The sequence below is a fragment of the Papaver somniferum genome, unplaced genomic scaffold (genome assembly GCF_003573695.1).
Source record: "Papaver somniferum cultivar HN1 unplaced genomic scaffold, ASM357369v1 unplaced-scaffold_16, whole genome shotgun sequence".
Classification (NCBI taxonomy): domain Eukaryota; kingdom Viridiplantae; phylum Streptophyta; class Magnoliopsida; order Ranunculales; family Papaveraceae; genus Papaver; species Papaver somniferum.
In genome coordinates, this window is record NW_020625486.1 from 239603 (window position 1) to 265558 (window position 25956).

At 35.1% G+C, this 25956-nt stretch overlaps 1 long non-coding RNA gene across 1 annotated transcript; it reads right to left on the bottom strand.

The window, feature by feature from the left end:
• Nucleotides 1-6591: 6591 nt before the first annotated feature.
• LOC113337352 lies at nt 6592-8881 on the bottom strand. Its single transcript, XR_003354199.1, has 4 exons — nt 8806-8881; nt 8153-8266; nt 7192-7443; nt 6592-6959 (listed from the first exon to the last, which is right to left on the bottom strand). It is a non-coding gene; the product is annotated as an uncharacterized LOC113337352 (long non-coding RNA).
• Nucleotides 8882-25956: the final 17075 nt, after the last annotated feature.

Here is a 25956-nt window from a genome sequence, read left to right on the forward strand (position 1 = left end):
TGACCCTTTATTCCCTTTGTTCGGGTTGGGTGGTTTTGGGCGTGAGCTAATCGCACCGTTTAGACCGTGAATGCTGCAGACATTTGATGTCCCGCCGGCGTGGCCAGACCGCCTAAGCGCCCTTGTTGCCAAGGAGAACACTCTTCGCCTAAGCACAGGGAAATATGCTCAGTCCATAAATCTGGTGGACTCTCTCTCTAATAAGTTGGGGTCTGCCTTAGCCAAACCCTTGGGTGCTATAATAGTGATCCATGCAGCTAAGCACGTGTCACAACGATAAGGAGAAAACTAGGTTTAAAAGGTTGTTAATAAGGATGAGATTAAACAACAATTTCTCGTTGAAAGTTGAAACAGTTAGAGATCTGATTTAACCGAGATTTGGATTTGTTGATGTTTGGTTTGGAATCGAAGTGATGTTGCTGTTGGCCTGTGGATGTGGTTCTATTCGATGTTGATCGAGTATTGGGAGAAGTTTTCTGCCGGAAAACAGGTAAGGAGATCAAAATTTTGGGTTTTGATTGATTTTACGTTTACCCATTGTTATTGTCCAGTTTCACAATTTTATACAAATGTGACTGCATATAGCTTGTCAGTTATACAGACAGGATACTCTAGATGTGTTAATTTGCTTATTAGTTCTTGGCAATACAATGAACTTGAAATCAATTGTGTATTCAACTGATACTTTTCTGTGTATATAGTAGTACTGCCGAAGTTGGTATTCCATTGGTTGTTGAGTTTTAAAATGATTACAACAGTTACAGCTAATAATTTTAGACCATTAAGGGGTCTTTTGGATAACCAAGTTTAGTTTTGTATTGTATATAAACAGTGTCTGCACCAATAAGTTTTAGTGTACTACTATAAGCTACGGTTGCGACTCTATGAGAACTTATTTTAGCAGAAAATGTTAATAATGAAGATACACATTAATATGAGAACTCTATGTGTATCTTCATTAACATGTTAAGAAAAAACTAATTAGGACTTAGATTGATGTTTGGTATTTGGTTAGTATTGCTGTTAATTGCTTGGACTTTCAATTTATTTATAAGTTAATTTGTCTTGTTGCGCTTGTAGGATTCATACTCTGGGTGATACTCATTTTAGTGGCTTTCCGTATGGTACTCCTGTGAAGTATCCTATCTTGTGGCATCCAGGTGCTGGATTTGATGTGCAAAGATAATTTGGCATAAATTCAGACCCATCAAATTAGCTAATGAAAGGTTCTTAAACCGCAGACCAACTACGAGGAGGCAGCTTTGCACCCCACTCCTATGAGAAGATTTAGGAGTACCCTTCAATTCCCTCCAAAAGGAAGGAGCTTGCTAGACACTCAAGGACTAATGGCTCTGCTGATAACCGAAAAGCTACAAGGAATAGTCGAAGTGGGGATTTTTCCTCTGATGTCGAGATTGCCAGCAATCTTGTGGAGAAGCGCAAGAGTTAAGGAAAGATAGGATGGCTGTGAGTCTGATCGACTCAATGTGAGATGCATTTTCTTCTTGTCCTTTGATAATTACTTACCACTAGTAAATCGTAATCCAACGGAAACTAGGTTACTGGTTCTTCATCTAGTTTCTTTATGTAATGTTGTCATGGTAGTCTAATCATGCTTTTGTGCTAATTTAGTTCTTTCAGCTCAGCATGCATGATGTTTGTGATTTCAGGATGGACTTCCGGTTCAGTTTGAAGATCTCTTCCTTACCTGTTTAGGGAAGGTTGATTCTCAACCATCATATCATCATCGTAGGAGCCGTATCTGGCCTGTTGGTTACAGATCTTGTTGGCATGATAAGATTAACAGGATCTCTTTTTGGGTGTGATGTACTGGATAGCGGAAGCTCAGGACCGATCTTCAAGGTCAGACGGTGTCCTTGCTGCAATCGGTCATACCTGATGTGTCAAATAGTCCTACCGAGACATTCTTGGAAGCTGAAAGCAAAGTAGAAAGTGAATAGTCATTTTGTGACACGGAGTGATACCAGGGACGCCGACATTCAGGTACTTCTTTCCGATCCTTGTCCACCTGAGCAAGATCTTTATCATGTTTCGCAGTCAGTACCCTTAGTGAATCTTACTGAGTTACATAAGACAATTTGACCCCACAGCAATTGCTTAGTCCAAAAATCTGGTTGACTCTTCTCCGCGATGTTTTGTTGAGGCCTGACGTGAAGTCTTGCAGTTCAGTTGCATCACACCCATGAGTCAGATGGTACCCTGTTACAGATGCCAAGGACAGGAATGGTGTTGGCTCCTTGTCCACTTTTTAGGTTGCCTCAAGAATAATTGATGGTGTCTAAATAGAGAGTCTGCCTTAGCCAAACCTTTAGGTGTTATAATAGTGATCCATGCAGCTAAACACGTGTCACAACAAAACTGAACGGAGAAAACTAGGTTAACATTTGGGGGATCCTCTTCTCCCGTGTCTCCTTTTCTTTACTTCTCTCTTAAACTGAAAATTGGAACAATTAGAGATTTGAATTTGTTGATTACATCTAAAGATGTCGTTTTATGTGGGTTAATTTTGTAGACAAGACTGGTAGAAAAGAAAAGTGATGTTGCTGTTGGCCTGTGGGTTGTAGTCGGATTCGATTTTGATCGAGTTTTGGGAGAATATTCCTGCCGGGAAAAAGGTAAGAAGAGGAGCTATGTATTTCTCTAAGAAATCAAATTTTGGATTTTGATTGATTTTATGTTTTTTTACCGATTGTTGATGTCCAGTTTCACAAATTTATACAAATGTGACTGCATATAGCTTGTCAGATATACAGACCCGATACCTTAAGTGTGTTAATTGGCCTGTTAGTTCCTGGCAATACCGGCTCTGGACTTGAAATCAATTGTATATTCAATTGATGCTTTTCTGTTTAAATTGTACCGCAGAATTTGGTAATCCGTTGGTTATTGAGTTTTAAAATGATTTCATGAGTTAGAAAGCTCACCTTTTACAGCTTATAATTTTCTTCCTAGGTATAATTATTGGTTATACATTTGATTGGGAGAAAAATGGGATTCATTTGTGGGAATTTGGGTAGTAATTTAGACCATCAAAGGGGTCTTACCGATAAATAGTTATCCAAGTTCAGTTTTGTATTGTATATACACAGTGGCTGTACTAATAAGTTTTAGCGTACTTTAAGTTACGGTTGCGACTTGTGACTATGAAAACTTACTTTAGCAGAAAATGTTAATGTATTTACTGGATTCGTAATCTTTTAAACTTAAGGCATCAGCTCTTTTGAAGTTTGATATTCTTATTTCAAATATTTTTGGTAAAGTACTGTACGCCTAAATTACTATGTGTACTCAATTGCTATGTGAACTTGGGTTGTGTACCGTGTGCGAAATCTTGCTCATTTTCTGTGTACTTAAGTGTAGTGCGTATTTACCATGGTTTATGCCTAATATCCTTACCATCCCTTTTAGATTTATATGTATCGCTCTTTCACACATGTACTAAACTAGTGTTACTAAGCATACTGTATGAGCAATGATAGTGTTTCCATGAGTGAGCTAATTTATTAACACTATTTAGTTATTTAGAGATGTTAGGATTGAAATGATCATCTACGGTTTTAAGGTAAATTATGCCCTCAACTAAGTGTTAGTCTGTATTTAATTTCAAGTCAGCTAGTCTAAGAATGATCGACACACATATATATTCTTCTCTTAGGGTGGCTTTGGAGTTCATACTGAATGTTCCTTTAGACAGAGATGAGTATATAAATTGGTATCGTTAATGATGAAGTTAGGCTAGCAACACATCGGCATAAACTAACAATAGACAGAAATTGAAGTATAGAACGATAGAAAATCAACAAGACATTGATAAATAGAGTCTAGGTCTAACAGCCAAATTACTCATTGATAATCTATAGATTATTTTCTTAAAATCAATAATAAAGTCCGTCTTCTAAGAGACGGCTAATATCCTACTTATACTCGCAAAGAAAACCTAAAGAGAGAAAACCCTAAAACTAACGGACGGAAACACCCTTTGTTAAGAGATAAACTAGCAAACGTCCTAAATTGAAAAACGCTCTAAAGGGTGATATTATGCCCCTGCATCAGTTAAGTACTTGATTATTAATTTGGAAATTGTTAGGGGTATTTGTGGATTGATAATGCTTGTATGAAAGTGAGCCAACTTGTCGTTAGTGGGAAAGACTGTTAGACTTATGTTAAAAATTCCTTATTAGCATGTTGCTGTGATACCTAATCTCTATAAACTTTATGTTTATGGGAATTGTATTCGACTTCTTTTAAATGTTTTAATAAGAAAATTTCTCCGATTGTTGTTATTCATTTGCTTTTGCCAGTATCCAGTATTTGTGGATTGATATTCCTTGCTTCCATCTGATAGTTCATTGTTGTAATTTGTTGATAAGTGAAGCCTGTGATTTTGCTTTGTGGCTTGATGTACTGTTTCTAGATTTGTACTTGGAGATCTTAGATTTCATTTATTTTCGTGTCTGCTAGTCTTGGTAACCTTATGTGCTGACTTAGCACCTTGGTTGCATAAATTGGGCTTGTTAAACAACAAATAAAACCGATTGAGATAGACATGGCTATCTTTATAGTTAGGGTCGTTTTTTGGAAGGAAAAGAAGGGGATTTCTATTTTAGTAAAAAGAAGTAGTAATAGTAATGGTTCTAAGCAAAAGTAAGATAAGGGTGGTTCACTGGTACTTATTTTGTTACTAATCTGTCCTGTGTTACTTTGTTTAAACTTCAGTGATAAGATATAATGGCATGACGTTTAATTATTCTTGCTGTTGCATGAGAGTTGATTTTGCTCTAGCTAATTCGGTGCTGCAATATCTCATCTTTATGATGCTGTTGGTGACGTGGCAAGTTGGAGATAGTTGTTGCTATGCAATTCATACTATCCACTGTTAGAGATACTAAAGGTAGTTCATACTATCTAAATGAATGAGATGAACTGCGGTCGTGTTTGATCGCTTCAAGCCACGGAGCAGGGTATGTTGGCATCCGCTTAGTGGTTCTGCACGATTCTGCAAGGTTTGTTCATATCGTCGGAAAGGAGTTGGTTACTGCTTGGCAGTTCATGCCATTTATTCGGAAATGATTGCAACCTTGGCAAATACATATCGTTGGTTAGAGGTAGTTTCAGTACTGGCTCTTCATATTACCTAGTAAAGAGATGATTGTTCTCTCTCCTAGATAATTCATACAATCTGATAACTGTACAACCCATAAGACAAGAGATGATTATTACGGTTTGAGGTAATTCATATCATCTGTCTCGACTTGTGACTCATATCATCTGAGAATAAAGGATGGTTGCTGTTTATGATGACAGTTCATACCATTGATATGGAAATGATTACTAACTCTTTTGAGTAGTTCATATCATTTGAAAAAAGATGTTCTGTTGAGCTTGACTGAGTACTGTGAGTTGCCAGGCACAATTGGGGATCCCACCTAGGGGTGGCTGCCCGGAAGACCATTGGCAACTGGCCAATGGTGGCTGGTATCCGACTACTCTAGTGAGAGATATTGTATCCTCACAGTAAAACGATGGGAATCATATGTAAGATGCAATGACCCTTGAAGTATATAAGCAATGTTTGCCTGCTTATAAAGCAGCTTGATGGAGACCGGCCAGATTTGATGCTTTTAGCTGAGCAATTATCAGGTTTGGCACCACATACGCACTGCTTATGGAGACCGGCCAGATTTGATGCTTTTAGCTGAGCAATTATCTGGAGATTTTGGATCTCTGTATGAAAAAGAAATGTGATTATTTTCCGTGGATCAATCTCTCAATGCAGTTGTACATCCATTTCCTGTATTACCTTGTAAATTTACTTTATGGCCTGTACAGAAAATTATGGAGCATGCTGATCCCTAATGCTTAACCGCCGCACTAAAGAAGGAATCAATGAGTTTATGAGTGGCAAGGAGATCCCTACAGCTCATTGGGACGATGGTTTCTGCAGACTCTGTGGCATCAACAAGAGTGATGAAACTGTGTGGTCATTGTGATTCTGAGCATCACACTTACTGCTTGATACCTCCACTGCTTTCTATTCGAAACTGGTTATTGTCCACATAGGAATTTCAGCTTTCAACTTATACTCAGGTAGACTTCCATAAGGATTCTGACTAGACTTCAACATTCTATCCTCAGTCCACCTTTTTCTCTTGTTCTTCCTCTAGATTTCACTCCTGATGGGTAGTCTCAAGTTCTTTTTTTTTTTTTTTTTTTTTTTTTTTTTTAACCGAGCAAAAAAAAAAGTTTTTTTCTTTTTTTATATGACAGTTCTAAGTTCAGCAAGATCTGCCTTGGTAAGTGGTTTATCTTCCATTGAAACGAAAAACTAATATAATTTGAAGGAAAAAAAAAATTAGGGTAGGATAGATAATCAAGATAATAATGTTGATTGAATAATAATATATAATCTCTAATCAAAAGACCTTTATATAGGCTTACAAAGTTTGATAGAATAAGAAACCAACTTAAAAGAGTTGGAAGAAAGACGTACTTCATCACAGAAAGAGTCTACATCTCCTAAACTTCATCACAAGTAGAGTCTATAAAAGTTTATGTTTTAAGAAAAATCACATCAAGCTATAAGAGAGTTGGGACACATTGTCCCAAATCATAATGGCGGTATGGCATGCCATCTTGGATGATGGATGCAAGAACCCACCCTCCAACATAGGGGGAATGAAATTTTCCCTTTTGGGCATCTTCTATAGAGTCACTTATTGCCCTCCCTGCAGTGAGGTTGACGCAATGTTTCAGCAATCGTAGTACTTCAACGTCTTCCATGTTAGGATCATAAAATCGTGCTAGGTAAGCCACTGTGTCACCATAAGAAGATCCATCCAACAAATACCCGCGAGACTCATAAAAATTTGGATATCCTGAGTATGTCCTGTGATGAAAAAATCTTGTTTCACCATCCTCGATGACACCTAAGAAAATCCCTGCACATAACATCCATGTTAGGATCAATACTGTTACAAACTGGCTTAAAGATTTAATGGTAGATAATGCTTGGTGTGTGCCATTGGAACTGCAGTCATTCATATCAAATGACAGGTTGCCTGAAATTGGTGGAGGAGAAGACGTACTCATATGGAGTGGTCATAAAAATGGACAATTTGTCACAGCTGTAGTAGCAGTGGAAAAAGTTAGAGTTTGAGAACCAAGACTTACATGGCCAGCTCATATTTGGAAACCATTCTTGCATTGCTAGCAATATTTGGAAACTGCAGCAGGGAGTCTATATGGATGATGAGGAAATGAAAAAGAGGGGTTATGAAATTGTCTCTAGATGCTGCATTTGTGAAGAAGATCAAGACAGTACGTGTCAAACACTATGGAATTGTAACTTCAGCAGGAGTATTTGGTCCTGGCTTTCTTTAATTTTTTGATTCAAAAACCCTGGCTCTTTTGAAGACATTTGTGCTGCAGCAAAGAATAAAAGCCCAATTATACAAGAACTATGGATGACAGCAGCCTGTGCAACTATGAGAGAACTGTGGTTTCAAAGGAATAAAAAACTGTTTGAAGAAGTTATGTTTTTAATAGCATAATATACAAAATTGTTCAGGAAGGAAGTTACAGAACAAAAGGAAATAAATGTGGACAGGATTATGATGCTCGAGTGATATATTTCTTTAAAATTGGTGATAGAGGTATTAAATTTCATTATATTAAGGAATCATTCTGGTCAGCTCCTGCAGAAGGTTATATACTACTTTGTTGTGCTGGAATTTCCTTTGGGAATCCAGGAAATGCTGGTATTGGAGTGATTGCTAGGAACTACAAAAGCCAGGTACTCTAACAGGTGGTGTGGGAGTGGCAGACAAAGCTATAGCTGGAGAATATGCAGTTCTGATATTCGGCTGTTACATTATATTAAACAGTTACAAATTCTAGAAACTAACAAGGTTCTAAAATCAACAACAAAACCTCATGAACTATACAATCTTGAAAACAAGGTTTATCAGACTGTAACCTAGCTAGAAGTTTGTGCCTTGAAAACAATCTAGTAATAGGTTTATCATTTGGAGAACGAATAAAGGGATGTATTTTCATTCCCCATACGAAATGACCATGTAAAACTACATTTTATAAATAGAGAAAGCTGTTTAAGACGTTCGATGAATCATACCCCCTGAATTTATCGTCACCAATGCCCCATTTTTGTACGTGCAGCGTGTGTCTGATCCGAATGCTAATCTTCCTCTCGTCAAAGGAAGTCCTATGATGACAGTACCAAGATGCACTGCATACACAAATATATAGACTATTATATTTGGGGGAGATCACTTCTATCATACGAAAAAGAGTCAAATCTAAGAAATGTACTTTTACCACTAAAACATGAAGATACGGATAGTTACAGCACTAACAGAGACTAGCAAGCACAAATCAATTTGTACTATAAGAATGATTCGAACCCCTAAAACATTTTGATACTGAATAAAGACATTTGCTGTTGTCAACAGACATACTACTAATATCAAATTAAATTCAGAGCAAAGAACCAATACACATTTGTGACTGTTACCAATTGCAATGGGGTTAGCCTAGACCTAGAATACACATTTGTGACTATTACATCGAAACATGAAAATCCAAAATTAAAAGAGATTAACAACCACAAACGAATTTATATCACCACAAATTAATCTTCTGCAGTAAATTAATCAAAATCCTTAGATGTTCAAAATTGACATTTCCAAAATGTTAAGTATCTGAAATTCCTCCATCTAAGGCTATAAGAAAAAGCAAATAAAAACCCTAAAACTCTTATGTTTGCACCTGGTTAACCACAAAATCCAACCCTCCAGGAACCTCCACATCACCATTATCAATCTCTCTTTTTTTTTTTTTTTTTGAAGGTTCCTGAACAGATCTTTTAAGCATATATAGAAAATTTTACTTGGACAGAAAGATTTTGTTTTCAACAATGGATCGAAAATTAATACGTCCGAAGTTCCTAGATTTAACTGGTTAAACTGTGCTCCACCATACATGCACTTATAAATATGATGTCCTTTTTTAATAATCTAGATACAGGACATAAAGCGAAGTACCTTTTAGCAAATCTTTCACTTAACCCAAACATGCAATAAATCAGCATATCCTTACAAAAATGTAAACATAGTACTATTTTGATATTTGAATGTAAGACCTAGTTTTCATTAGTAGTCTTTCACTGAACTCGACACTTTTGTGTACTACTGAGCTTCAATATGATTAGGCAATTGAATACTTTTTCAGGAACCCAAACTATATATATATATATATATACATAGTTAAAAAAATGGATTAATATATACATAATTCAGGAACCCATAGTGGGGGGAAATGAGAATTAATCTGGGAATATGAATTACTTTTCCCATCTTAACTATTCTCATATGGGGTATTTTTAAAGTATAAAAGGTCCAAGTTAACCTTTTCAAATATTATTAATTTTTTAAAAAGATTTAAAAATTTATTAATTTTTTGAAATTAATATTTTTAAAGAGTACTATTACAAGAAACTAGTTATTGGAAGCCTAACAAGCTAACATACTACTACATTAGTTGAACATGATGTCTTGCTAGCCTACCAGCGAGTCTCATGAACTATCTAATGGAGCCGAAGCGGATACGAGACTCATTATGTCCCAAGGGGTGCAAGCTAACTCAATCTTCCATGTTAGATTCTGCAATATTGCGCCATCGGTAACTCAAACCTGGAGCGCCTTTGAGGAATGGAGTGACCAGCTGGGATAGCTATCCATTTGCAAAATTTCATTATTTTCTTAAATTACTTTTTAAAATTTCTATAAATTAAAATTTAATTTAGATTTTTTAATCCATTTTATTTACTAGATTTTTAAATCTATTTTCTGAAACGGGCCACCTAGCTCAGCTGGTCATCCCCGTTTCTTACAGGTTTCATGCACTTCAGGAGGTCCCAGGTTCGAGTCCCCGATGGGGCAATATTACAGAGTTTGACATAGAAGGTAGAGTTAGCCTTGCTCCCGTTACGAGATAATTAATCACAATACCTATATCCTCTTCGGCTCTCTTGGTTTGGTTCCTCATGAGACTCACTAGTACACTAGCACGGAAACATGTTCAACTAATGTAATGGTACGTTGTTGGAGCTTCAAGATTTTATTGAAGCTAGTAGGCTAAGAGCCACCAGTAGAAATAACTTCAAGATTTTGTTTATTTTATTCATTGTAATGGAAAGCTAGCTCTTTAATGAAAAAGAAAAGTTAGAAACCGTATGAAAATTGTGTAATGTTGAGTTGCTGTTGAAGAAGGTGTGAGTTTAAGTTTGTATACGAAATGAATTTATAGGGAAGGAAAGGGAAAATGGTGTCGGATGGAAAGAGCGGTTAGCGCTCTTAGTACAAGCGCTGGTGTATTTATTAAATGCGCTAGCGTTTTGAGTAAAAGCGCCAGTGACACATGCCAGGCCAGAGTTTTTGGCAAGCACGTCCGCTTTTAATACAGGCGCGCGCTAAGTGCTCCTTCTCGGTGTTCAAATCAAAAATTTTGTTGACTTAGATATTCATTTTTCGTGTTTGTTCATTACGTAGTGAGAGCAAAATAAACCAACTTGATGTTTGCTCATTTCACATGAACTGCTCTTACAGTTGTAACAGAGGCAACATATGCAAATCCTAACACATTAGATGGCCCTACTAAAAACAATGTAAGGGTTCTAACACCCAATGTTAGGCAGTTTTAATGAAATTCTAATTTATACCAAAAATAAAAAAAATAAAAATAAAATAGGTATTTGATACTTCCCTTATTATGAAATCTTAGACTTAAAATGTTTCCCTTTATGCCCGTGTTTCTTTTTATAATGGTCTTGGCTCTCTTATTCTTATACTATGAAACTTTTATGGGTGCGTTCTTACACTTCCCTATTCTCTTAATTATGGTAAATCCTTAGAATTTTCTACTCAAACATTTTGTCTGCCCTTCCTCCTAGTCATCCCCTCGGTTCCTGTGGTCGCTTAAGATCCTAGTTTTGGTTTTTGTAGACATTAAGTTTAATCAAATCAATTTAGTCCCGTACATTAGCTCCCCAATACACCTAGGTTTCCATAGAGAAATAGTCTGCATCCTCTCGTTATCTTTCTCCATAGAAGTGACAGAATGCCATCCTATATAATCATAGTCTAGTACGTAGGAATCAGAACCTACTTACTAATTAATTTCTTACTATCCTTATACTTTAATGAGCCAAACGAGATTAAAGTATTAATTAATATCTACATAATAGCAATACTTCCCAAAAGATAACAAGTAGAACTATAGGTCCCGGGTCAGTACTAATAGAAGAAATTTCTATGAACCATTTTGGCTCAAAGATAGGTCAGCTAATCTCTTTTAAAATGTAAGGTAGTTTTTTCCTTGAGGATTCTCAGGGATTCTGGTAGAATTTTAGCTAGGATTAAATCATTAAAAATAATCTTAGAATTATCTAATCTTCTCTCATATTCTATTTTTCTAGAATGGACATCCTTTATTAATTAGAGAACACAATTTAGTTGCACAATTTCAGCTCTCTTTACAGATATTTTACAAGGCTGAATTGGGGTCATGGAAAATAATTTGGGGCCTCATCCAATTTATACCCACCCCATAAAAGATAGATGGCTTCCAAAATATTGGTGAAAGTACCAATTTAGCCTTCTCTGATAACTATCCTAAAAATCTCATTAACCACTAATCTCGGCCCCCAATCTTCATTTCAATCAAAACTTCTTCTCTTTCCATTCTTCTTCTCCTCCGCTCCCTCCCTCCCACTGTCTCCCATTCCATGAACGACTTCTGAGAAAAAAAATTCTCACAGATTCATCGTCGTAAGTGAACTAAAACCCCCTAATCTAAGTTGGGTTTGTGTTTAATTTGATTTGTTGATTGAAAAATTAGGTTTTCAATTGCCAAATTGCAGTTACAGTTCCAGGATCGTTAACCACGGTTTTTTATTGTTTAACGATTTTTGATATACATATTGAATTGATGAAAAATCGTTAACCACTAGGGTGTAGTAGATAACGACCCTAAATCTGGTTTTCTGCCCTAGAATAGTGTGTCCAAGAATTTCTAAATCGTTAACGATTCTTCTCGACGATCCTTTTTAAATACGAACGACTCTGTCTTATGCAGAACCACCTCTTTGTCCCAAATAGTGATAGGGTCGTTGGGTTTTAAACATATTAAGTAAACGACGCTGTGTGACCTAATTAGCTGGAGTCGTCAATTATATCACACTTGGTTGACGATTTTTCATAACCTGCAAAAGTTGCAGGTTTGAGTCGTCAAAGGTTGTGTCAAGTAATTGACGATTTCTTAGAATCGTTCGTTTATTACCCTTTCAACTTAACGACCCTCACTGTACATGAATCGACCACTTGGAGCATCATTCATACAATTTGAAGAGTATAGGAAGTTTACCTGATTGTTTTGAGCTTCGGGTTCTTCATTTTGAGGATTGGTTCCGTCATTTTAAGCAATAGGATTTCTCCACTGGAATCACTCATTTCAAATAACCCTAAATTTTCGTCCCAAAACTCAATTTCTTCCTCTCCACAATACAAAACACAATTTTTCTTTTATCAAAATTTTATCCCTAAATCTAATTTATATCTAACTAAACTAATTAACAATTAATTAATTAACACTAATGATTTGGGGGTAGTTTAGTCATTTTTAAAAAAGTGCGATAAGGAATAACTCCCAATTACTATTTCATGACCTTTTTTGTCCTGTAGCTAAGATCCCCAATTATTTTTTCAGGACCCCCAGTTCAGCCTTGATATTTTAACGGTTTGATTATCAGAATGTTTGGGACTCATCAGCCAAGGGAGATTAGTCTTTCACTGTACGAACCATTAGCTTACTCCGCTATCGCTATCTACTATTCTAGCCTTGCTGGTATTGCTTTCATCTTCTATGTCAAAAGATAACATAACAAGATCAACTATATAGACAACCTCGTTTTTGTTGGACTCTGTTCCTAGAACGAATATCCTAACAAGTAGATGCAATCAAGGACTTTCCAACGGTAGTATTCCCTTTCAGTTTTAATTTGAATTTGCTGAATGCTGAATGGCTATGATATATGCGTATGATACACTGGTAATGAAGCTTAATATTGAGATGGAAGATGAAATTCTAATAGGAATTCAACTTAAAATTCATACATTCATTTATAAAATTCTTAATCTGATTATAAGTATTGAGATGAACTTTAATTTGGAGAACAAACAATATTTCTCTATTATAAATTCCAAGTCTAAACTCTCCAAAAGATCCCCCTCTACAAGGTTGCTCGGTCCCCTTATATAAGGGTTTACATAGTGGATGACAGCTAATAAAAACTTTTATTTTCGGATCTGGCGTGCGTCATTAACGCACGCTTACATTGGCTCTGCTAGCACATATTCTTCAATCTCGCATGATCATCACATCTTTCTCGTGATTCATCTGACGTCATCCAGTGCGTCATCACATCTTTGATAATCATTACTTCGCATATTATGTAGACGTGCGATATTTAGTATCTATATTTTGCCTCTTCTCATGTTGTTTTATTTTTAAAGGGAGCGATATGAGAAATTCCACTTTATGATGCCGCGCCCGCTCACCTTTTCATATTCTTTTCAGCCGACAAATTCCCATTTTTTTCGTGTAACCGTCTACACGTACCGATTTTCTCCTTATTTACCGACACGTCTGAATTTATCCGTCCATCTTTTTCCTCTATTTATAAACCAAATTTTTGAGGAGGGATAAACTTTTCTTTTTACGACTTCCTCTTTCTTTCTGAGAATCGATTTGTGAGAAACGATTGATGAAGTTGTCTAGTCGATGAAGGTGATGATGTTTTGGTTAGTTAAGAAGGAAGAGAGTTGTGGGTTACTGTTTGAGATGATGTAACAGAGAGAATCAATTTAAGTTTGCAGAGATGTTTGAGAAGTTTTATGAAACTGAAGAGGTGTAGTGAATTGATTATGGATATGAATAAAGGGGTTAGTGCTTAATCGACCTTGTGAAGCTGGTTTAATGATAAATTGAAGAGTTAGGGTTTCTGAAAAGATGAACTGAATTAAGGTTCTTGAGTTGATTGAGGGTTATGTGAAAATTAGGAGGTTATCAAGCAAATAGAGGATGGGTTTGGTTGAATTTAAGTTCTGTTATTTCCTTTTAATCTTTCCATTGCTTGGAAAGGAATTGTAATGTTTTTTTTGTCTTTATGAAATGTTTGGGAAATAAGAATTTCCATTTGATTGTTCGGAAATGAGAATTTCCATTTGTGGTATATAGGATACTGCTCCTTCATGTATATCTACATGAATTCATCTTTTATTGCAATCACTAGGTGCGGGACGAGTCACCATATAGCTATCTAGGTGCAGGACGAGTCACCATATTATACATTGTTTGACGAAGGAGTTAGTTTCGTATACATGATCGTTTACTTTTGCGAATTGATTGTCTTTGAATGTTTAGGAAAAACATGTTTGTTTTCTAGATCATTCCAGTGATTACTTAAAGGTTAAATGTTATTCCTACTGGGCACCCTTTTAGAGATGATGTGCTCACCCATTCCCACTTTCAGTTTCAGAGACAGATCAAAGTTGCGCAGCGAAAGCTTCGAGGAGTTGAGTTTGTTCGTTAGAGTACTTCAGCTATGTTTATTATGTTGTCTATTTTATTTGCAAACCAAATGACTATTGTATATGTATCATTTGAGAAAAGTTCTTGTATATATATATTTCTGAGTGGGGCTAGTTTTGGGTTAAGTTTTGTTGCAGATTTCTTAATTGAATGTTCAAGTAAATGATTTAGATTCTTAGTGCCTTTTTATTTAGTTAATCTCTTGGATTAGTCAGCTGCTAGCTTTGGTGGTGCTACAGTGTTGGTATTAGAGCCCACTATTAGATCTTATATGAGAAATAATAGGATTAGCCAGTGCCAGTTAGTGAAATAGATTAGTTTAGAACTGGGTTGGGTTGTGAGATAAATCTTAATCACTAAAAGCTATCAATAACTAAAAGATTTATTTGATTGATTGATTTGTTTGTTTGGTTGTTTGTTTATGTTTTGAAGTAAAATTTTTAGGGTACACTTTAGCTGATAAGGGTTCGAAAATAGTTAATCTAAAAAGTGTGAACACGTAAACAATCCTATACTAGGAAAAAATAGTAAAATCAGTATTATTGATAAATCTTGGAATCCACATTGAAACTTATTGAATACCTTGACATATACGTAGAGTCAACAATTTATAATCACATAAATGTTAATAATTTTTTGGGATTTAATAATATTTTTAAGCACTGAAATTTTCTTTAGCATTGTAAAAATTATACATCGTAGCTTCCAAACCATTCATGATATGATTTTTCGCCAGAAAATTACACCGCTTGTTATACTCGATCACCTCCTCAGTTAAAGCTTCAACATTCATCAATTCATCATGTGGAACAAGTACATAATCCAGTTCATGATGGCTTAGATAAAACAACATCTTGTATTGCCATCTCTTGAAATCCTTTCCATTAAACTTTTGTGTCCTTTGAACGTCGTTCTTTCCCATTGTTACAAGGAATAATAATGTGTTAAGATTGTTGGAGTCTTGCAACAATAGAAGAAACGTCGGATGTATCAAATCATAAATATAAAGAACCGTATCAAACAACTCTACCACGAAAAAATTGATGAGGGCAGAATCACAGGTTCAACAAGCTGTCCTTAACACATTAGTTCGCGGATATACTCTAAAGTAATGCTAAACCCTAACGTGCGAAGATGTGTCTAGGATAAGACTGCCCGATATAACTTGTATTAGCACAATACAAGTTACCCACTCTTAAACTCAGCAATGGGGATGGTAGTAAAACGCCGCACGAAAATAAAAGCAAGAAGATGAAGAAAAGTAGACCTAGAGATGGTCGCTGCTTGTTTGTTTTGAAAAGAGATTTTCGAGTTGTTTTTACAGGAAAATTAACTTGCAAATCAAGTTAGGTTTAAGTTTTTTTCTTATAAAACGAGTTTTGTTTCTTGTAAAACAATTAAACACAAAAAAAGGAATTTTTTCCATAAATAAAACTCTTAAATAAATTATTTATCAAGTTAAAAACTTGCAAAAAATAATTTCAAGTAGACACGGACTTGGTGCTTGGTACATGCGCATGGGCATGGGTAGAAACATTTATTTCAAGTAGACACGGACTTGATGCTTGGTACACGCGCATGGGCAAGGGTAGAAACATTTATTTTTCTCCCCACCCGCTCCACCCACAATGTTTTACAACATATCTATGAGAACATGGTAATATAGTGGAGCACCTCTTTAGTTTTCCACAATGTGGGACTAAAGGTTCCATTTCATTCACTCAAAAATGAGTGAGTATCCTTAGACCCTTAGGTCATGAGATCAAACCACACAAAGACCAAAAAATCATTTATTAAATAACTCATTTTCTCCAACAATCCCCCACATGAATGAAATCTCGGTAAAAAACGAAAAAGCAGAGTACGGAAAATACCATTTAGGCAAAGGTGTCCATGAGGTCTTGAACCTTGCTTAGAGAGAAGTTATCGGAACTACTAGCTAGACAGTGAACTATGTCTTGAACTGCTAGCGTTTGGTGTAATTCTAATAACATCCATGCATGATATCCTCCAAGTGTTGCTAAGTTTGTGCCGTTTTGTCCATTTTGGCCCTGGACATATCATGTTTCTCAAAATGCTTTAGAGAATAGGCTCCATTCTCATTGGAAGCGACTCACTTCCTCATTCAGATAGGTGAGTTCCATCAAGAGTGTTTACTGCTACACCCCACTTCAATCTTAAATTGAAACTATAGAACTCATTAAGACTTAATTAAAAGTCATCTTCCACATGCAGTCACACTATCACATCAACACCATAGGGAAGGGACAGAGAAAGAAATTCTCGGATAGTGTTTACCTTTACCCACCATAAATTAGTTGTCTCATTCGAAACCTTGTTATTGGAATCTCCAGTCAGAAAGGTTGAGTATCCTTCATGGAAAGTTTAATTATTTGAGCGTAATCCCCATCCCCTTCGATGCTTTACTAACTATCTCCTTGGGCAAACCTTTCGTCAAAGGGTCCGCGATATTCTCCTGGGACCTTGTCCAATCTATGGAAATAACACCTGTGGAGATTAGTAATTTCAAAGAATCATGTCTTCTACGCATATGTATAGACTTTCCATTGTAGAAGCTATTCTTAGCTCTACTTATTGCAGATTTGCTGTCACAATGTATAGATATAGCTGGCACATGCCTATGCCAGAGAGGAATATCTTCTAAAAAGTTTCTTAGCCATTCGGCCTCCTCTTATGCTTTATCTAACGCAATAAACTCCGACTCCATATTTGAGCGAGCTATACATGTCTGTTTGGAACTCTTCCAAGATACAGACGCACCTGCTAGAGTGAATACATATCCACTCGTAGACTTAGACTCCTCTGAGTCTGGTATCCAGTTCGCATCGCAAAATCCCTCAAGGACGGCCGGATACCCTTCGTAATTCAAACAAAAGGTCATTTTGTACTTCAAGTACTTTAGCACTCTATTAAGTGCATCCCAATGTTTCTTCCCTGGATTACAAGTATACATGCTTAATCTACTCATAGCATAAGCAATGTCTGGTCTCGTACAATTCATCAAATACATCATACTTCCTATGACTCTCGAGTATTCAAGTTGGTTAACACCTACACCCTTATTCTTCATGAGTTTGCAAGAAGAATTATATGGAGTGCAAACAGGTTTACAGTCAAACTGATTATATTTCTTGAGTATGGATTCAACATAATGAGACTGACTCAGACTCTATCCATTAGAAGTTTTTCTAATCTTCATCCCTAATATGACATCAGCGGGGCCTAAGTATTTCATGTCAAAGTTCTCATTCAACATTTTCTTAGTGGTATTAATAACATCCATGTTTGTACCTAGTATAAGCATATCATCAACATACAAGCATACAACCACACAGGCATCCTTGACAAGTTTAGTATAAACACACTTATCAGATTCATTAATTCTAATACCACTACAAATCATCACATGATCAAACTTCTCATGCCACTGTTTAGGTGCTTGTTTCAATCCATACAAAGATTTCTTCAGTTTACAAACCTTTAACTACAAAGCCTTCTGGTTGTTCCATATAAATTTCTTTATTTAATTCACCATTCGAAAACGTTGTCTTACATCCATTTGATGTATATGTAGGTTATGGACAGAAGCTATAGCAATTAACATCCTAATGGAGCTAATTCTACTTACTGGTGAATATGTATCAAAGAAGTTTATACCTTCTATCTGTTTATAGCCTTTCGCTACCAACCTAGCCTTTTATTTTTCAATAGTTCCATTTATATTACGTTTTCTCTTGAAAATCCATTTACAACCTATGGCCTTAGACCCTGGAGGTAAATCTACAAGTTCAAAAGTATTGTTTTCTCGAACGGAATCCATTTCACTAATTGAAACTTTTTTCCACCACGGAGCTTCAGGACCAGTCATGGCTTATTTATAAGTCTGTGGATTAGACTCGGCTAGGAATGTAATGCAACCAGGATAGGTTTTCTTAGTTTTAACCCTTTTACCTCTTCTAGGTTCTATTTCTGGTTCATCTTCCTCTAAAGGTAATGACTGACTGGATGATGGAAATTCTAGGGGATCATCTAAACATCTCTTTCGAGAATCACGTTTCATAGGAAAAACATTCTCAAAGAACTCAGCATCCCTAGACTCCATGATAGTATTCAACCCTATGTCAGAAATTTCAGAACTCACAACCATAAACCTATGAGCACTAGAATGCTCAGGATACCCTATAAAAACACAATCAACGGTTTTGGGTCCTATCTTATTTGTCTTAGGAGGAGGGATGGCCACCTTTGCCAGGAACCCCCACACTTTGAAGTAATCATAAGATGGTTGTTTACCTTTCCATAACTCATATGGAGTTTTATCTGATCCTTTAAAGGGTACTCTTTTCAGGATGTAATTGGCTGAGAGGATAGCCTCCCCCCACAAATTCGAAGGTAATCCTGAACTAATCAACATGGAATTCATCATATCCTTAAGGGTACGGTTCTTACGTTCAACTACACCATTGGATTGAGGTGAATAAGGGGCTGTAGTTTCATGTATTATGCCATGTTCTTCACAGAAATCTCCAATAGGAATTAGATACTCACCACCACGGTCAGACCTAAAAGTTTTAATGGTAGCATTCAATTGGTTTTCAACTTCACGTTTATATATCTTAAAGGCTTCTAAGGCATCGTCCTTCCCTCTAAATAAATAAACCTGACAGTACCACTACAAGAAAAGTCGCTTTTAGTGGCAAAACATTGTGTCACGAAAACCAATTACTTCGTTGCAAAAAGAATTCAGCGGCACAAAAACTTTCATCACCTATAGTGAGTCGTTGAAAGTTTTCTGTGACGTCCTTAAGAAATCGCCACCGAATTTTTTAATTAACGACATAAGTCTTTTTACCTCCAAAACTACCTTTTCGTGAGCAAATAAAATTGACGTTGTTTACTAATTTTTGTGACGAAGAATTTTGCCACTCAAGGTATTTTTGGTGAAGAAAATATTTTATCACTTAAAATAGTTTTATCCGCGAAATTCGTTCGTCACAAAATATATTTATAGTGAAGAAACAAATTCGTCTCATAAAATAGTTTTAGTCGTGAAATTTGTTCGTCTCAAAATATACTTATAGTGAAGAAAAAAATTCGTCACCTAAATAGTTTCAGCCGCGAAATTTGTTCGTCTCGAAATATATTTATGGTGAAGAAACAAATTCGTTACCTTTTAGCCACAAAATTTTTTCATCTCAGAAAAAATAATAGTTTAGCAGCGAAATAACTTTCGTCTCAAAATAAAAAATCAATAACAAAATTTAGTCATCTCTAAAATTACGTATAACGACCAATTAGGATTGTCTCTGTATGGCCATTTCAATAACGAATATCATCATCTCCAAAACACTTTACCTGCAAATATAGTCTTCTCCGAATCAATTTTTCAAACGAAGTCATTCGTCTCAAAAATTATTAGAGACACAACACTGCCCTCATCGTAACTATTCTCAACATGCCAATCTCGTCACGATATTTTCTTTAGTGACTAGCCTTTATTACCACCGATGATTGTAAAGATATTTATTGCACATAAAATAAATATATATATATAAAAATAAGCATTTAAACAAGTTATATACCGATGATTCTAAAGAGATTTATTGCACATAAAATAAATACATATAAATAAGCATTTAAACAAGTTATATTAGTCGGATGAAAAATAATTAACCTTTAAAATAAATTGTTTAAACAAGATCCAAACCAAAAAAAATTGATAAATAAACTACCAATAAATAGGATAATCACTTCTACTAGTTAAAAAAAATACTAAAACTAAAACAGTAATGTAACAATTGACTTTGTTGCGCAACATTCAACTTCCATTGGTTCCGCTAGCGGTAATGTTGTTTAGCCCGAAAGTACCCATCAAAATCTGCATGTTTCTTGTGAATTTTTTGTTATGTTCTTTGAACGTTTTGATAACCTCATTCTGAGCGCGTATTTGGTCATCCTGAACTTGAACTCTATCATCAGCCTGCTCTTGTAACTTTGCATGAAGTCCTTCAGTGTTAGAATCAGTGGTTGTAGAACGACGTCGTCTTTGCTTTTTCTTCAAAACTTGAGCAAATACTTATGCCTCAGTCGGTGGTGTAGCTCCTTCTTCATTTCCTTGCTGCATTAGCTCATTTATTATGTCGTGTACAGAGATACATAATAGAGAGAATAATAAGCAAATGCACCAGGATGTCAAACATGTAGGTTAAGTCTAATGATATAAAATTGAATATCTAAGAGAAGATTACAATATTGATTGGATGTGTTTATGGATCCTATTGGTTGCTCGGATCCAGATTTCCGTTTCTGTTTTGCAAAGGAGAGTTGATGTCGCAACAGAAATAGAGTAAACATTAGATAACACATGTTCTATCCTAGGCTTCTAATATTCTTAAAATATTTATACATGTGAACAAACATCTCTTTATATGCCACAGAAAAACCAGACATTGGGAAGGAATGAGAAAATACAGTTAATGCAAAGGAATTGTATTGCGGTAGTTCATAAATAATTCAAATACATACTGGGCTCTTAAATCCACATAGAAGAACCAATGAGGACAGAAGCAACTAATATACCAACAACCCCTAGAAGCCATTTACCAATGCAACATCCTATCTCACATTAAATGGAGACACCTGTTGCACATTCAAATTACACAACCAACCTCAATAAATATATGATCCAGCCTGCCCACATCTTTTCTGTAGGGAATATAGATGTGCCTGGTTAATACAATAAATATAAAAAGAAAGATAACCCTCCTAATTATCTTTCAACTTTAGACATTTTCGGTTTCTACTTAACTGTGCTAAAATGAATATAAATAATATCCAAGTTATCCTGCACTGTTGGTAGACAGGCTTGTTTTCTACTTAACAGAACTGAATGTCCAAGGCATACTACACTAGCCCAACAGAAAGTCCATGGGAGTATAACGCCATAGGTCTGAGATGCCATAACAATCCATAAGCTGAAGAAGTTACAGAAACAAACACTAAGAAGAACATGTGTCTGTGAGAGCCTATAGATGATACAATTGGTTTAACGGAATCCAGTATACTATAAGACAAAATAATTTTAGTCCAAGAAACAACAAAGTATCGAAGTGTGCCCACCAATCACTAGACTAGAGTTCACAAGATTTGGAAGGAAGAGTCTCAGATAACAATGGATTTTAGGAGACTAATTTCCAGTGCAGATCATCGATATCCATGTAAACTAACTCAGTTAAATAAATATCAAACAAGTAAGAAATTACTGAAACGATAGCGACTAATAAATAATCAGAAGGGTGGTGAGAAATAAAATGATACCAGGGAAACAGACTGATATAAAGTACATGCCTTAGGATCAATATTAATGGTTGTCAAACAACCCTAATGCCAGAAAAAAGAAATATTACATTAACTCTAAACTACGCATGGTCACTTGTGACTGCTGATCATTTTGTGTTTTTTTTCTCTTTTTCCTGGGATGCGTACTACATATTCATGTTATCAAGAACAATACATAGATACCAGGGGAACAGACTGGCACTAGCTTTCACGACACATGTTGAAACTTATCTAGGTTTAATTGGTCTAATCTCACCTAATTAACATCAGCTACATATATACTTTTAGAGTTTAATGCATGATATAAGTAAACCTGTTCATGATATACCAGTACTTATAAAACAATTAATTTTCACTTTCGCATAACCAACCATGGGCGCAAACCAACACACAGTAATGAGTCATACCTACAAAATGAAACAACAAAGGACAAGCATCAACAAGCTTTGCACGAAATGGATAAATAACCACGGAAGTGTCATTTAAAAGGAAATACAACAAAGACCCATCTATAGTTAAGTGCAATCCATAGACTATATTTCAGAAACTACATAAATTGGACATCCACAGGACAATGATTGTGAATTAAAACTTTTGAAAGCAGATTATAGATTTTGAAAATTCTTTTCATAAATCAAAACCCCCAATTCATACATATCATGTAAAATTAGAGAAGAACCCAAATATCCATTACACCCATTCATGGTGACTTCAATTAGCATATTCATATTAAGACAATTTTTCAAACACCGTGTGCGCAACCCACTTTCTCTCAATCTAGACAAACAATATTATTCTCAGTTGATGCAATAGAAATGCTACAGAAGTAAAATACCAACAAGAAAAGAAAAGGAAAATGTGATAGGTACCCTTAGAAGATGAAGTTGTTGGAGCTGCTTGTTCATTTTTGTTAGCCATTTTCCACCTGGGCAATGAATCAACACCATGATTAAACGAACAACTAAGAAACCACAGGCAAAACACATGAAAGGAACATAAAGGGGCAGAACAAACTTTAAGTTAGAGTTCTTAAAATCCTTGAAGTTAGGATAACCAAGGGGTAAAATCAGCCTGAAATTAGGAGATCAAACAATTACAAAATTAGGGTTTGCATATATGATTTAACATATGAAATTGAAGAGTAATGTGTGATCTAAAGAGAAAATACCTTCAATCAGTATCCTGTGAGCAAAACTTGATAACTATGGGGGTATTTATAGGAGAGAAAAAGATATCCCGCCCAGCCTTTTTCCCTTTTGATTTACATGGCGCCAAAAAATTGAAGATTAACCAAAATCGAAATGGTTCCTTAGCTTTTTTTTCTATGATTTTGAGATAAAACTAGGGTTTTTCTGTTTATCCATATCTTCTTTCCAAATGGGTGAATATTCTTCTCCTCAAAAATAGAAAATTCTCATCCAAAATAATTTTTAACAGGGAAAATTTACCTGTATATATGGAACGAATTTAAGATTCACTGCCAACCATATGATCTGCCCATCTACCTATCAACCATTCATCCCTCAAAAAAAAGTATCTAGAAAATCTGAGAAAAACTTCAGCCAATCAAATCCTGATTTCTAGTCAAATATCCCTTCTACACAATCTCTATATTTTAGGTAATCAATAACAAAAAAGAAAAAATTCGGCTTCTTTATTTTAGGGAAGAAGAAGAAAATTTCTCTGAGATTTTCGATAGAAAAGAGGTAACAATACGTAGCTGAAACTATATTCTAGAGAAGTTTTATCATATACTTCACGATGCACTAAATTAAGATACAACAAAATGTTCATCCAATGGGAACTTGACAGGCATTATTCAAAAACCAAATATCAATGTTTGTTCCTTTTTTAAGCAAATAATTTTGTTTTTGGTAGTAAAGTCTGTCTTTGTAATTTCCGCTGAGGTCAAACCCCGCCCGGCATTGTACCTGGGACCCGCCAGCGCGCCTTCGGAGCGTCTCCGTCGAAGATGTATTTAAGTTTATCCTCGAAGTAACCTCGACGATCGCTAGCTCTTAAGGAGAATGCATTTTAATACTGAGCAAATGAGTTTGTACAAGGATTTTAAGGTTACCCGGTGTATTTTAGGACGTGCTAACAAATTTCAAGTGTGCACTGGTAAATCTCGAGTTGGAATGCAAATTTTTAAATCACAAGTAGATTATATTGCACTTGTGGTTGACATTTGAATTAAGTGGCGAAATCACAAAAGAAAATTTGTTCAAGAAATCTTGAGATCCAGTCTTTACCTTCATTAATTCCTTTTTGTTTGTAAAGTATAGAGGATAAGCAAAAATGAGCCTCTATAGCCTTACAACTCAGTTACTTAATGTAAGGTTGTAAGATTATTGAAACAAATGAAAAGATACCACACAAATTTAATGTCGGGATAACAAATTTTAGTTACATTGGAAATTTGAAGGTTGGTATTTAAGTTCTTGGTTCACAAGATAAATTTTTAACGTAGTAGTACATTTATGATTGTATTTAAATTTGAATTTGATGAAAAATCGAATCACAAAATAAATTTTGATTACACATAACAATATACTTCGTATATATGCATAATGACCACTTAAACGATGGGAGGCTGATGAAGTACTCAACTTCTCAATCAAAAGAAATTTGGACAAATTAGAGTGAAATTTGAGAAAATCCTAGTGAGAATGTAGGATATTATACAAATAACTAAAACGATATGGAGCAAATTTCAAGCCGAGCAAACAAGTTTTTGTCACACAAGAAAATTGAGATGTAAAATTTTGTGTCACAAGGTAACTTTTTTACACAGTAAACATTCTTCTAATTCACTTTTTTTTTATCATATAATGGTGTTTATATATGCATATACAATTTATATACTTGATGATCACTTTTACAGTTGGAAGCCAATAACTAAACTTCTTAATAGGAAGAAATTTGAAAAAAAAAATTAAAGAGAGCTTGGAAAACATTAATTAAAATGATGTTGTAAATTTATGGAAAGAGACGAGAAGATGCCGAGGATATTTCAAAAAGAGTTGACAAGTTTTTGCTTCACTAGAAACATTGGACTTGGGATATATTGGGATTTAGATTCTTGACTTACAAGATAAAAGTTTTGTACAATAATACATTTATTCTTGAACTTAATTTGAACTTGATGAAAATTTCGATTCACCGAGAAAAATTATTTATAGATAATAATAGTATTTTGTATACATATGCATGCTTTAATCACAAATTCGTCACATCTTTTTTTTTCTCTGGACGGCTTAAGGTGAAATTGAATTCAAGTCTTTTAAGGTAATCATATTGATGAAAACAATCAAGTCACAAAGTATTACAAATAAATAGGAATATACTTTGTGTGCATATATATGCATAATGAACACTTTCATGATGAGAGGCAGATGAAGTACTCAATTTCTCAATCAAAAGAACTTTGGAAAAACTAGAGTGAAATCTGAGGAAATTTTATGCATATATTATCTTTTTGTTCTATTTGTATATTGTATGACCACTTTTATGGTTGGAAGCCAATGAAGAACCCAACTTCTCAACAAGGAGAAATTTTGATAAATCAGAGAGACCTATGAAAAAGATCGATTATAGTGAGATTGTAGAATTATTGAAAGACATGAGAAGATAACAAGGATATTTCAAACCTAGTTAATTACTAAGTGTTTGTCACATTGGAAAAATTGGAGTTGGGATGTATATTTTTGGGTTACAAGATAAATTTTTGGCACAATACTATATTTATTCTTGTATTTAATTTTGAATTTGATGTAATTTTCAAGTCACAGAAAAAAATTGATTATAGATAATAGTGTTTTGTACCTATGCAAGGAATTTTCGAAATTGAGGCCATTGCATCAAATTGTAAATATATGCTTTAATATATTCTTTCATAAATGTTGAATTAAA